Source organism: Mixophyes fleayi, chromosome 2 (genome assembly GCF_038048845.1).
Source record: "Mixophyes fleayi isolate aMixFle1 chromosome 2, aMixFle1.hap1, whole genome shotgun sequence".
NCBI classification, from domain to species: Eukaryota; Metazoa; Chordata; class Amphibia; order Anura; family Limnodynastidae; genus Mixophyes; species Mixophyes fleayi.
In genome coordinates this window covers 305,567,913-305,583,118 of record NC_134403.1, presented here as the reverse complement: position 1 = coordinate 305,583,118, position 15,206 = coordinate 305,567,913, and the positions used below count along the sequence as shown (strand labels likewise).

Here is a 15,206-nt window from a genome sequence, read left to right as displayed (position 1 = left end):
AACAAATATAGATATTTATATCCCATGACAACATGATGCTATTTTAGAGTGCAAAGTTACTCCTTAACATAAATGTTTATGAAAAAATCATTAAATTAGTTAAAAATAATATAATGAATACATTACGAGTATCCATAGTTAGTGTAATATTTCTACATGAGTATATGACCTAAATAAGTTAGCTAAATGTACTTGCATAAAAGAAATACATATTGCATATGTTGTGTCATGCTGAAATGATTTGTGGATATGCCCTATGCTAAAGTTAGGCCTTTTGAATTCTAGTATAGTAGCCCAGAGACAACCCCAGAGGCTATTGAATGTGAAACTTTAATCATCTGTACCTTAAGGATGGTAAATTCACTATAGACTAAGGAATGAATCTCTTGGGTTCCTTTTCTGACACTAGTTTAGTGCCTAGAGAAACTGCTATGATTAAATAGTAACTTTTAATATAGTAACAGCGAGGACAAGTTGATGATTTGCAGCTTATTTGAAATATTTAGTGCAAGTGTTCCAGCTGTACCAATTAAGAACATGTATTGCTTAATGTTTACTATTTAAAAAAAATGGCTGCAAATTCTGGAAAAATCACTTAACATAGAGAAAGAAATGAAGCTATTATGCCAGTGATTTATTAATAGGATAAATACCCTTACATACTGATTTGTTTTTCTTCTCGATAAATATATTTAAATGGTGCACAATTAACTACATGCACCCCAGCAACCAATCAGCAATTCGATTTTACTGTCTAGTGTACGTTAGACAATGGAAGCAAGTACTGCGTATTATTAGCTTAGTGCCAATCTTGCACCTAAATACAATGTTAGTAAATCAGTCCTAATGCCATTAGGTGTATAATTTAGTGCTATACACATTTTTCAACTCTCATATCATATCATGACATGATTGCACATTTCTATTTACACATTTAGTTTTTTAAAGTAAAGACCATAAGTATGGTTTGAAAATACATTTCCCAGTGCACAAAGCACAAATAATGATTGCAGATAATCAAAGATAGAACATCAATTTCCATGCAAATCTTGGGAGGAAGCCCCATGCCCAAATAATGTTTGTGCAATCTCCTGCGATGATATGATTTTATGTTGACATTTATGGTTGCCATAGGCATCAGCAATCTCTATGACTAACTACATACCCAGTATTACATGTATAGTATTACATGTGTTTTACCTGGCAAGTAAATACTCTGGTGCTATTTGTAACACAGAATATTTGCTACATTTTCTAGTAGAAAATGTCTTGCATGATGCAATAAATTTGCAGAGATACCATAATGGGGCTCATTTAGAGTTGCACACATTTTCACCCAGAACCTACAAGGAAAGAAAACACATACAATGAAAGACATACTTTTGTATATGTTGACTTGGAAGCAGCTCAAGATGCGACCAGCTCAAACAGTAGTGTTTGCACCAGGCGTACGTCAGAAGTACCTCAAGCTTAATGCCCCACAATATCATTAAGATGTTTCTTGACAGTGTTAGTATACAGTGTCAATTACACAAGAGAATGTTGTTTTGACAGTTAATAATAAAAGCAAAAGTTGCATTTTCCATATAAAATGTAATTAAATACAAATACAAATTGCAATTAAATTCTAAACATCTGTTAGTGTCTCCTTTAGAAATCTAATGGGAATCCCCTTTCCTGCAGTATTCCAAATGGAAATGTCATTTAACTAATGCAATTAAATGGCAGTGACATGATATAATGTAACTGCAATGCAAATAATTTAAGTGCTATCAGCTGGAGGGGTCAATATGCAGCCAATCAGAAGAATAGTGCTAGTGATAGTCATCATAAGTAGTGTGTATCATTGCACCAGCCTTCCAGCACCTCCAAGAGATAGGCCCCCTAAAAAGTGTATCTGTGCAGCCATGTCTGATTGTGTTGCAATTACGTCAACACGTGTTTACTGTATTCAGCATACACTTGCCCGTTCCTACATTATCTAAATGTGAGTAGATGCATGTAAATGGTACACAAAAATGTATATATGGATGTTTGAATACAAATTTTTAGGTACATATTGAAAGAATAGAAATGCATGTCTTACACACAAAAAAATACTGTACACAACTATAAATAAGGCACCCAATGTTTCAAAGCTTATTTAGTTTGCTTGCTTTATTCAGTCTTTGTTAAAACTTTTAGACAATTACTCAGATCCTGATGTTCTTGCTTATGATAAATAAAGACCCACAGGGATGAATGCAGTAAAATGCCAGGCTTGTTGGCTTCCATTGCACTTACCTTCAGGGGTTAAAATTCTCCCTAGCTTTTCCCTGGCTTTTTAATTTATATGCAATAGTTTTCCACTGGGAGTGTCAAATAAGCTTACATAGCATCAAAGTACAGGAAGTTCTCACTTGTTTGTGTGAGAGTATAAAATAATTGATAGTTATTAAGATGTACAAATATATGGTAAATGCCTTAAAAAAGAACTATATAGGACTACGCTTTGAAGGAAAAAAACAGATTCTTCCTATGGAACAAGACAGCAGCAAGATGCCAGACAGAAGCAAGCAACTGGCAGGAAAAGCATGTAATGCTGAACAGAGGATGTGGGCTTATATGTATATTTGCTGAGCTAAAGAGATTTCCTTATATGTCCTTGTTGTTAACCAGTTAATGCTGGTCACTATGTATAAATAAAGGATCAGTTTGCATGGACCCTCAGAGCTGATTTTGAAACTGCAACACCTCATTTGTGTTTTATTCTTCACTCTCCTGTTAACAGCAAAATACCACATAGGAAATCAGGTTATCAGAGATCGATAATGAGGGCACCAAGCCTTGGTACCCCGACATTTTCTGGGGGCTCGTCCGGGATACTCAACATACCAGCCCAGGACTGACCAGAGACCTCCTAAATCTTCAGGAACAGCAGAGAAAACCGTGCGGTGAGCAGTCAAAGTTTTTTGCATTTGCAACTCACTACTCCATCTGCTCTTCCTGTAAGATATAAGGTGGGGTTCAGTAGGGGATGGTATAACGGGTATTTGAACAAATTACTGAATAACCTGTTTTCCTGATATATATTTGTTTTTTTTTGTGAAAAATAGATAAGTGAATGTATGTGTTTGTGTCGATACAGGATATATATAAAAGGATGCAAATACATAACTTATTGATTGACCTTGATAATCAAAAGCAGTCCTCTATACTTGTTGCTGAGACCTCGCCTTGTTTTGTGTAAATGATTGTCCTTGGGTTTGAGAGGTCATTATAAGAACCCTTCGCTCCTGAAAAGATTGAGTAATAATTGTACTAGTATTAATATTTTGTTTCATAAAAACATCAAAGGGAGCTGAGGGAATCAGAGATATGCTGTGGAGAGTATAAATGTCAGAAAATAATCTTAGTTGTCCAGACTGTAAATGTGTTGTTATAATTCAAAAGGCATTGACAATACAAATTAGTAAATTGATAGCGGTGATAGGAACTGACACTGATTGTTCAGTAACATATGGTAAACATAAGGAGGGAATTTTTAATCCAACGATATATACAGCAATAGTTGGAAGTCATGGTTGTCCAGACTATCTTAAAACCCAAATAGGATTGGGATGGTGGCTAATATATCATTTTTTAGAAGGATAAGGCCACCTACATGTCTATTAATTAATAAAATATCAGTAAAGTATGTACCCAAGTTGATCAAGCAATACATAACAGGATTTAATTGTAAAGGTGTATAAAATTAGAATAACAGTCACTTCTCAGGCACACTAGGGGCCGGTATTCCCATAACTGCAGTAATGGGGGCCCAGGGCAGTAAAGGTATGATGATACAGACATCATACACTCCTGCGGATCTAGTTAAGGAAAGAGAAGGTATTGTGGCTGTTAGAGAAATCTATATCATCTTTAGGAAGGCGGGATTGCCAGATTTTCAGAAAGAATATAGTATATAGATTACTAGGAATAATAAAGAACACCAAGTATCAGCATGGGTAAGGGCATGTAGACATATAGAACAAGAACAAATGTTAAAGGAAGAGATGTTAGAAGACATCCAGGGACATACAGCTGTAAACTTGCCTCCTACTCAGCCACCCCCAAGTGCACCATCAGACCCACATAGTCACCCATTAGAAGGGACGTCAGGACAACTACCCCCTGTAAAGGAAATTGTGATATTTTTAATTAAGCAATATATAGCTTTCATAGAAAATGTAGAAGTCAATTAGTTAAAAATGACTAACTACTGACCTTCGTAGGTAAAGAAATTCCAATTAGATTAACAGATTTAAAGGATGAGCGGTTATGCTTTAAAAATTTGGATATAACTCACTTTCAGTAAAGATAAGCAAGATAAGCTGTCTGTCCTGCTCTAAGTGAGAAAGATTTACAGATGTCCTTGTTCAATTGGTTGCAGGTCATAGCTACAATTTAAAGGATTTTGTTTATTATTATAGTATGTAACCATAAGAGGGTATGCCAGGTTTTATGTATAAATATTAGTATACCAGTTTCAGTAAAACAGAACTGATTAATCTAGACAACAGTGTGAGTCTCAGATTAATTCTCCAGTGTGCACCGTACACCTGAATTAGAAGGGATTTTACTGGTGGCAAAAGGTCTATTGCCTTTAACATACTTAGAGGCCACAGTGAGCTTCGAAAATCTTCGTGAAAAACTGTGAAGGAGTCGGGGAGAGGCAGAACTAGGAACGACAAAACCGCGGTGGGTAGAAGTTTTATTCTGCTCTAAAAAGGTCGTTGTTATTTCTGTGTCTTCTAAGATTCATCAGTTTGATGTGAAGGTTCAAGAATACTCACCCTTCTGGTTCTGATAAGATTCATTGTTTGTATTTGTTATATTTTGACATATTGCTTTATATGTCTGTTGTTGAAGAAAGGTGTACAATAATATTTAAATTAGCCACTGAAGGATTTAGAGTTAACAGTATTTGTGCTGGTAGAAATTCGAGAAAGCCTTTTAAATTCAGAGGGTCATTCTATTTTTGGCTATTGGAACTTGAGAATTGCACTGGACTATTTTTAGCTGCAGTCTTATTTTTCATATATTCTCTTTTGCGCCAGATATAATACTTTTTGTATTGGTTGTGCAAAATGAATTAGGAAAAAGAAAAGACAAATTACACATTGTGCATATTTTTGTTTTAGTTTTTGTTATGTTTCTGTCCTACAACCTGTGAGTGAGAGACAGAGAATGGAATGTCTTCCCCTTCCTATTCTGTGTAAAAGACTTCAGTGTGTTGAGAAAGGGAGGTGGGATATGAGTAGAGGGGGAATGAAGTTGCAGATTCTCTCCACAGTTTGTTCAGTGTTCAGTGTGAAAGAGAAGGATTTATTTGACAATATATGTGGTTGATAGAAAAAAAGGTTTTTCACGTGTGCTTCGGTAATTCAAGAGTAATTGAAACATCTCAGCGGTGGTAACAACCTAATTGAAGCTGAAGCTAATTGAATGCTTGGACTTGTAGTTCCACAACTCTATGCTGTAACATATCAGTGATATTTATTTTTTTCTTCCTCTTTTAGCAAGAAAGAGAGTGTTTTGTGGATTACTGAAAGAATAATATTTTCTACTTTTCCATTTTTAAACTTGTATTAGTATAATTTTACCACATTTCTGGATATTGATTTGAAGGGATTTTTGTTAGTAATTTGATTTGTGGTACAATGTTAGGATTCCAGCTAGGTCATTTTAGCCTATTGTAGGTGCAAATGATTTTTTTTTTTTTTTTGGTGTTGCCTGTATGGATAAATGTATGCCTGCTGAAAGTATATTCAGTTGAGAGAATGTTAGGTGAACATTTGTGTGTGATTTAATGTCAGACCCCTAGACCAGGTGAATTGAAACCAAAAGAACCTCCTGCCCCACCCGCATACAACGATATGTTGGATGCAGGAGATTCAGTGACACAGGCTATTTCACAAAGTCAAATGAATGAAGCAGCTGTTGAATAAAAACAAGACACTCTTCTAATATGTAGATAACTTATTACCATGTTGCCAAATGAATGACAGGTGTCAGGAAGAGACTACATCATTAATTAACTTCTTAGGGCAGCAAAATTGCAAGGTATCACCCACAAAAATAAAAGCAGCGCAGAGTAAGGTAATATTTTTAGGACATTGCATCTCACAAGGTACCAGACACCTCACACAGGACAGGATAACTGCAATCCAGCAGGTAAAGCCACCACAGAACACCAAGGAATTAAGGGCATTCCTAGGTTTGGTAGGGTACTGCAGGGAATGGATTGCCGGAGCATCCCTCCTAATGCAACCCCTCTATGATGCTCTTAGTGAGGTAAAAGGGTCCAGGATATATTTAACTGAATCACAACGAACATCGTTTGAAACATTAAAACAAGCCATTGTGCAGGCACCAGCGTTAGGATTACCACAATATGATAAGCCATTTACCTTGTTCTGCAATGAATCTAAGGGACATGCACAAGGGGTCCTTTCACAGGTACACTCACATAAACAGAGACCGCTGGCTTACTATTCATTACATCTAGACAGTATCATAAGAGGAGCCCCGTCCTGTATAAGGGCGGTGGCAGCCGCAGCCTTGCTAAAAGATAAGGTGGCAGATATAGTACTAGACCACCCCTTAACTATACAGGTCCCACATGCAGTTACAGAAATACTAAACCAAGCAAGAACAAAGCATCTGTCCACAGCAAGGCTCACTAAGTATGAGGTGTCATTATTAAGTCATGCACATGTAACAATTAAAAGATGCACAGTTTTGAACCTGCTACACTGTTTCCAGTTGAAGCAGGTTCAACAGAGGGGAGAGAGGTGGGTGGGGACCTACCCACCCTTGATGAATCAGAAAGGGAGAAATGTATCAGTACCAGACAAAATACACACAAAAATTTTCCCTTTTCTGAGTCACATGACTGTGCTGAACTAATGAAGCTAGAAATGAAGGAATTAGAAAATGTGACAGATGTCCCTATACCTAATGCAGATTGGAACTTATTTGTTGACGGTTCCAGGTATTATTATGAAGGGTCACCACACACAGGGTATGCTGTGACCACCCTGGAAGAGACTTTGATACAACAACCACTCCCACCTTTCTGCTCAGCACAAGAGGTGGAGTTGCATGCACTCACTGAGGCATGTATAATGGCAGAAAACCAAACAGCTAACATATACACAGACTCCAGGTGCGCATATGGCGTGGCCCATGATTTTGGGCCAATATGGAAGAGCAGGGATTTTGTGAGGTCAGCAGGAAAACCTATCAAGCATGCAGAACAGATAAGGGCTCTGTTTAGAGCTCTGCAGCTACCCAAGAAGGTAGCTATATTGAAAGTCCAGGCACACACTAAAGAAAAGACTAGGGAGGCTATGGGAAATGCCAAGGCAGATGCTGCTGCTAAACAGGCAGCACTTATGCCCAGGGTGCAGGTCTGTCATGTGATACAGGGTAAAAACCCTGAAGAGCCTGTAACCCTTGACATACTGCAAAAGTTCCAGGAACAAGTCTCCTCAGTAATAAAAAAAAAAAAAGGCATGGGAAAAGGAAGGTGCTACATGTCAGGGAGTGCTCTGGAGAATAGATAACAAGTATTGTCTGCCCAGAAGCCTATACCCTATGATGACTCAATTGGCACATGGGCTGGTCCACAATTCTAAAGAAGCCATGACCAATATTGTCTTACGACATTGGGTAGCACCAGGATTCAATGCAGCTGCTACGGTATATGCAGCAGCCTGTGTGATATGCGGAAAATACAATCCAGGTCAGGTAGTGAAAACACCACAGAAGGACACACCAAAGCCATTGTACCCATTTCAGAGATTGCAGATTGACTATATACAGCTACCTAGGGTAGGAACATATGAGCATGTCCTTGTGTGCACAGATCTATTCTCAAATTGACTAGAGGCCTGGGCAGTGGCTAAGGCAACAGCTAAAAACACTGCCAAGAAACTGATAAGTGAGGTAATTTGCAGGTATGGAATACCTGAAACAATAGAATCAGACCGAGGATCGCATTTTACGGGGAAAGTAATGCAAAATATAATGAAGGATATGGGGATACAGCAAGCGTTTCATACCCCGTATAGGCCGCAGGCAAGTGGAAAAGTGGAAAGATTGAATGGCACATTAAAGTTAAAAATTCAGAAAATGATTGCAGAAACAGGAAAAACCTGGGTAGATTGTCTACCTTTAGCTCTATATTCAGTTAGAACAACACCAGGAAAGAAGCATAAGTTGTCCCCTTATGAAATATTGTTTGGGGGAGCCCTGAAGACAGGGTGTTATTTTCCTCAGCAATTGCAACATAATCATGCAGATCTAACTGATTATTTAATACAGCTTACAAAGATAATGACTAATGTGCACTTTCAAGTTTTCTCCTCCATTCCAGATCCAAATAACGATACAGGAACACATGCCTTGCAACCAGGAGATTGGGTCTACCTAAAAAGGCACATGAGGAAAACTTTGGAACCCAGATTTGATGGTCCATATCAAGTGGTCTTGACTACTCCCACTTCTGTTAAGTTAGGAGGACGAGACACCTGGGTCCACGCATCTCACTGCAAAAAGCTGACAGTGAAAATTGAAGCACCATGAATCCTTTTTGTGTGATAATGTGCATAGCACTAGTAACAGTACAGATAATGTATATACAGATGTATACGCCAGGAAATAAAGTTAAGAAGGTAGACTTAACCAAATGTGCAGGTATGATATGGAATAAATCAAGTAATCAAGAAGAATGTGTGATGGTAGATGTAGGAACAGGAAGTAGTAGAAGAATGATTCCATATCCCTGTTGTAAGTTAAACTTTACATTTACTGGTGCATAGGACGTTTTCAGACATACAGTATACTGAGGACTGAGATAATGTGTAAATTCCTCATATTGCCTGTCCCACTCTATGCCCAGGTCGGTGGAATACAATTATGGACCCCACAGGTAAGAGGGGAGTATATAGATGATAATAACAACACACATAACTTAGGATTGTGTTCAAATACAGACAATGGAATAGTGTGCTCTCAAAACACTCAAGTTTATGAACCTTGTAAGCTAGAACATCCAACTAGTGTCTGTAATTGGGAGCTCCATGACAGGAGAAATGATATGTTTATAGAAGTAGCACCACAAATAGTGTGCTTAGTAACCCATGATAAACAAACTATAGAAATGTATAACTTGACTAACCCATTTTCAGGATGTATCCAAAATGTTACTCATCTAGTAATGGTTTTGATCCTGTTGATTGTGTGGAATTGTTATTTGTCCTGTAAGTTTAGGAAAATGGTTAATCAGGCCATGACTCCAGTACCAACATATTTTAATCAAACTCAAAAAGTATGTACCTCATGTAAACAGAAGAACCCCTATCAAGCAAAAATAACATGTGTATACTGCAGTAAAATACTGCTAGGGAAAGAATAAATGATGCAAGGATACTTTCTCTTGTGAATGATTAATTCTCTATCTTCATGGAGACTTTAGGTCAAAGTCGGGATAAATGTAGCTTGAGATTAGGTAGCCCTGTATCATGACATGATAGGAAGGGTCAGGAAACACATGTATATTTGTTTAATGTAATAAAAGAGGGGAATGTGAGAGTATAAAATAATTGATAGTTATTAAGATGTACAAATATATGGTAAATGCCTTAAAAAAGAACTATATAGGACTACGCTTTGAAGGAAAAAAACAGATTCTTCCTATGGAACAAGACAGCAGCAAGATGCCAGACAGAAGCAAGCAACTGGCAGGAAAAGCATGTAATGCTGAACAGAGGATGTGGGCTTATATGTATATTTGCTGAGCTAAAGAGATTTCCTTATATGTCCTTGTTGTTAACCAGTTAATGCTGGTCACTATGTATAAATAAAGGATCAGTTTGCATGGACCCTCAGAGCTGATTTTGAAACTGCAACACCTCGTTTATGTTTTATTCTTCACTCTCCTGTTAACAGCAAAATACCACATAGGAAATCAGGTTATCAGAGATCGATAATGAGGGCACCAAGCCTTGGTACCCCGACATTTTTTTCACAAAATCAAAGGAATAAGTACCTGTCGCATAGTCTTGTGTAGCTATATTTTTCTTGTGGTGCCTCATTAGCTGTTTCTGTTTTTATCTTCTGTTTACTGTCCTGATCAGTTCTTGTCCTCTCCTACTCTTTACCTCTCTTGTCTTTCTTACTCTTATTACTCTTATTTTCTATCCCCATATATCATTTTTCCATTTTTCCTCTCTTCATTCACCCCTCACTGCCCGTTGTTCCTCTCATGCCCATTTTTTCATCACCTGCCTGTTTTACCACCATGTCCTGCCCATGTTGCTCGGGCACCACCCCCACTAGGCTACATTCCAGTAGCCCCTGATCCCTTTGCTGCCCCTTATTGACCCTGCCCCACTCACCATCCATATCATATGTCTTGATGCCTTAAGTGTCAGACCAGCTGACCTCTGCAGGCTATGATCAATTGACAACAGCTACTAGGTCCTCACTACCAAATGAAGCTCCCCGTCAGCAGTTCATCAAGCACACTCCCAACTCCCCAGGTTTACACAATGCCCCCTATTTCATTATCTATCTCCCAGTCAGTCCATATTCCCCCTTTTTTCTCAGGTGCTCACCCATCCCCTTTGGTTTTATCCCACCTCTGTAACCAGCTGTGCCTTGTGTTCTGCGTCATCAGCGGCAATATTGGAGCTCCTTCACAGCCACCCTTTTTTTGTATAGTATAAGCTTTGCAGTTGAACTTGTATTACTTTCTTCACCATTGTCATTTATACAAATAAAATTGTGACCTTAGTTCACCAAAATTGAACTGGGTTCTTGTCTTATTTCAAGTATCAAGGTTGTTTTTATTATACAATGGGTAGAAGATGAATGTGCAGAGGGAGCGTAATGTTTGACATTGATGATCAATTGGATTATCGAGGTGTAATGTCTTGTAGTCTTCATTGTTGTCACTAGTGGCCAACAACCTATGTCAGTCAATTAAACATACAATGATTGGTACCTTTTGTAACTGATCTACTCATTTCTGACTCCTGAGATACTGAGACATATTAAAGAAATAACATCAGCAGTAGAGCAGTGATTGAAAGCATCAAACAAACATGAAATGACACAAGACAGCTGCAAAGGACTGACACATGAAAGAAAAGGAAAACAAAAAGAAAATATTAATAAGTCAGTCTTCTTTAGGAATTGCAGTGCAAAAGATACTGTCATGGGGAATAAATCTTCTACAAAGTATGGACTTTGTTCTTAGGAAGAAATTACTGGTTTCTAAATATAATAACTTACAATACAACAATGTAAGTTTATTTGAGTTATATATATATATATATATATATATATATATATATATATATATATATATATGCCACATCCTGACATTAACACATTAAAAAGTGCAAGATGTGTCTAGAGGGAAGGAAACACTTTAGTAAATCTTGCATCCCCACCTACATGGGCATACCATCATTTACAAAGGATGAATTACACTCTAGAACTAATTTAGGCTTCTTGTGTCTGTGTAAGATTTTTCCCCATGGTTTTTGTCTTGAGCAAAGCAAAGAATAAAGGGATTTCATTATAAGTTGCTATTTATCAAAGGAATAACGGAATTAAAGTGTGGGCTTTTTTTAAAGACCATTTTTGCTTATTAAGCAACTTGCTAAAACAAATCACCCTTGCTAATGTTAAAAGCACTCATGTAATTATCTTCTAGATCTTATATAAGGTCTGCCATCTTGTATATATATGGCACTTCATACATTAGAAACTACATATCTGCATAAATCCACTAGATTTTAACCTCTCTTAAGAGCAGGGTCCTGGTTATCCTTTGTATTCAAATTAGCATCCTTTATTTACCTTGTATGTCTTTGCTTTATTTATGCTTTGTTGTCACCACAACAATCCCCCCATGCATACATAACATGTTAAAAGGCTAATCAAAAATAAACAACCAGATCACTCACAACATATATCTCACACTCATTATTAAACACAGAGTCCTGCCACCATTAGGATTTAGTTTAAACCAGCTAACACACTTCAGTTATGCCCTAACTGACCCCAGAATGGAATTACAACCTAATTTAACAATTTACATAAATATCTTGTTATAAAAACCAAGCCTATCTGACACGTGGATTATTTAAGAACACACGTACAGAACAATTATGAATGGCAAAAAGTCACAATAATTATTAAATAAAAATTAGTGATAACAAATTGGCATGTAAAAATATAAATGCAAAACAGTTTCTTATTAGTTTTTGCTAAATAAAACAGAAATTAATCATATGAACAGGAACACTAAAGTCACATATTATATGTTATTCTGCCATCTGGAGAAAGACTAGAGGGTTTGGACAATAAACAGTGTAGACTGGTCCCTGAAAACATACATAGTGTCAACGACACATATTATCTAGCTAGGTCCAACGGTTACAAATTTATACAGAAGTCTTCTTAAACATGGATAATGGAAATTTTTGCTTTTATACGTTATATTCCCATATGGATATTGGACTGCACTTGAAGTGACCCCCAAATATGATCCTTTCTGACCAAAGAAACTTTAGTCAATCTTTTAGGATTTTAGAAGCTCACAATAAACAAAATAATTGACTGCCTGTCAATAAATGACACCAGTCATCTCTGAATAAACAATCAAAGCCAGGTGGCATAATTCATTCCTATGAAGCATACATCAATATAAATTAACCCCTTGTTTGGGATTGATCACCACATGAATATATTATTTTCCTATGTATCCTAATTAGGCTATCTTCATGACACCTGTATACCACATTGTTAAGCATTGCAGAGCAATGTGGTGCATTATAAATAAACGCCCATAATATTCATCATCAGCAGCAGCTATTTATATAGTACCACTAATTCCGCAGCGCTGTACAGAGTACTCACTCACATCATTCCCTGCCCCATTGGAGCTTACAAATTAAATTTCCTAACATACACACAGATAAAGACAAGGGTCAATTTGATAGCAGCCATTTAACCTACCAGTATGTTTTTGGAGTGTGGGAGGAAACCGGAGCACCCGGAGGAAACCCACGCAAACATGGGAGAACATACAAACTCCACACAAATAAGGCCATGTTCAGGAATTGAACTCATGACCCCAATGCTCTGAGGCAGAAATGCTAACCACTAAGCCACCGAGAAAACAATTTATTTTAAGAGTGTGACAAATGTGACAATATTAGCAGGCATTTTATTAAGGTAAAGGGTACAATAGACAATTTGTTTTTGGGTAGAGAAAAAATATAGTTTTATTTGGGGTTATGGGAAATCAGGTATATATTATTTGTTTTAATATATTAGACAGCAAATACCTTTGCAATCTAATGATTGATGTACCTGGATGTTAATAAGCACCGATGATAAAGGGTGTGAGTTGTGCCCTGATGTTAAAGGGTGTCAAAATCGGTGGTAGTCATTATTCCGATTAACAAAATTATGACAACAATTATATCGACTCTAACATGCCAATGCCTAGAATACTGACATATAGGAAATACACACTTACCAAAAAAATGACAGACAACATATTCGACAGGTGTGCTATAAATGGCTACAGGAGAAAATGCTGGTTCTGTGATTGTCATCACTTAAGAGGGCAACAGTCAGATTGCCGGTATTAAGTGGGCAATGCAAGGACCCGCCACCTGTAGTAAGGGTTCTACATTATACAGCTGGCGGGTCCTCACATTGCCCCCTTAATACCTGCAATGTGACTGTCACCATTTTAACTGACAACAATCACCATTTATAGCACACCTGTCGGATAGGTTGTCTGACAAACCTGTTTATGCCACAGGCATCACGCCCCTTCTAGGGGGGATTAATTGCACTTATCCCCCTCTCCCACCGAGATCCGCCACCGATAAGCAATATCCTTGATAAAGTCAATGAACATTTCCACTCTATATCTAAGTTACACTGTTAATTGTATCCTGACATGTTATTAAACTATGCATAAAGGTAACACACTAAGATCAAAACAAGTGCAACTCCTTTCCCATCCATAGGAAAAATTGTCACTTTTGGACCTTATGATTAAAGTTTCCTTAAGCCAGCACAAAACACCTTATTGTTTGCACAACGTAAAATGAACATTTTCAGTCCAATAGTCAACATTTAAGGAGATGATGAAGTGTAACATAACATGTACTAACATAATCAATATTTTAAATATTGTGTATTTCAATAGGAACATTATTAGCTTAAGTGTACTTCTTTTTAAATAAAAGACAATATAAAAAGAAGTGTCCTGGCAATCTATCATGGAAGATATGTAGCTGAGATGCTCATTTTCTACAATTAATGTTACATCTTACATTCCTCTTCTGATTGTATGGTGCAAGGGTTAATGAAACTAAATACTTAAAACATGCTATGGGGACAGAATATACAGAATACAGAATATAAGGTCAAATGAAATATATTTTACATCAGAGTCCTCAATTTCCTGAATTTCCTAGATCTTCCCAAGTCAATGTTCAAAGCTTTATTGAGCTCACCAAACCCTCCAAGAGCGGACGAAAAAAGTAGATTAATTTAGGTATTTAGAACTCAATCAAGCTAAATAAAACTATGCATTTGGTTTCTGAAATCTTGCATTTAATCTACTCAAAGTTTCCTTGTTATTTTCATATCTGTTGTATCTATTATTGGTACTATTACGGTTCTGATTTGGATAAATGAGATTTTAGTACATGCATTATGGGGTCATTGGATCCACTCAAAGAGCATCTTTACCTACATAAAAAGAAATAAAGATGGAGTATTTTACTTCAATTTACTAATGAGTTCAACAGTTGACTGTTTACTACCAATAATCTTCCTGAACGAGTCATTCCTCCACTGTAATTAGATGTCTATTCGTAACCTACCTGTACACATGTACTTAGAATGGAGTGGTCCGCTATTTGAGAGTAACATAGGTTTGGAAGAATTGAAGCGTGGAAACAATCAGTGCAAAGTCTATAAAAGAGCAAGAAAGAGAAGACAGTTTTCTTAAATTGATTTTTTAAAACATATTTTCTCCACTGGACTAGTTTGGATCAAGAAAGAATCAAGGGATTCAATGAAGATGCGCTGTGAATTACATCTGATCATAGACAATTAAAACTGTTCTACAGAATATTCAT

The 15,206-nt window shown here is 36.9% G+C and overlaps 1 long non-coding RNA gene across 1 annotated transcript; it reads left to right on the top strand.

Moving 5' to 3' along the window:
• Positions 1 to 2,871: 2,871 nt before the first annotated feature.
• On the top strand, positions 2,872 to 8,620 carry LOC142140438 (uncharacterized). The gene is made up of 2 exons (XR_012688478.1): positions 2,872 to 2,933; positions 8,402 to 8,620. It is a non-coding gene; the product is annotated as an uncharacterized LOC142140438 (long non-coding RNA).
• Positions 8,621 to 15,206: the final 6,586 nt, after the last annotated feature.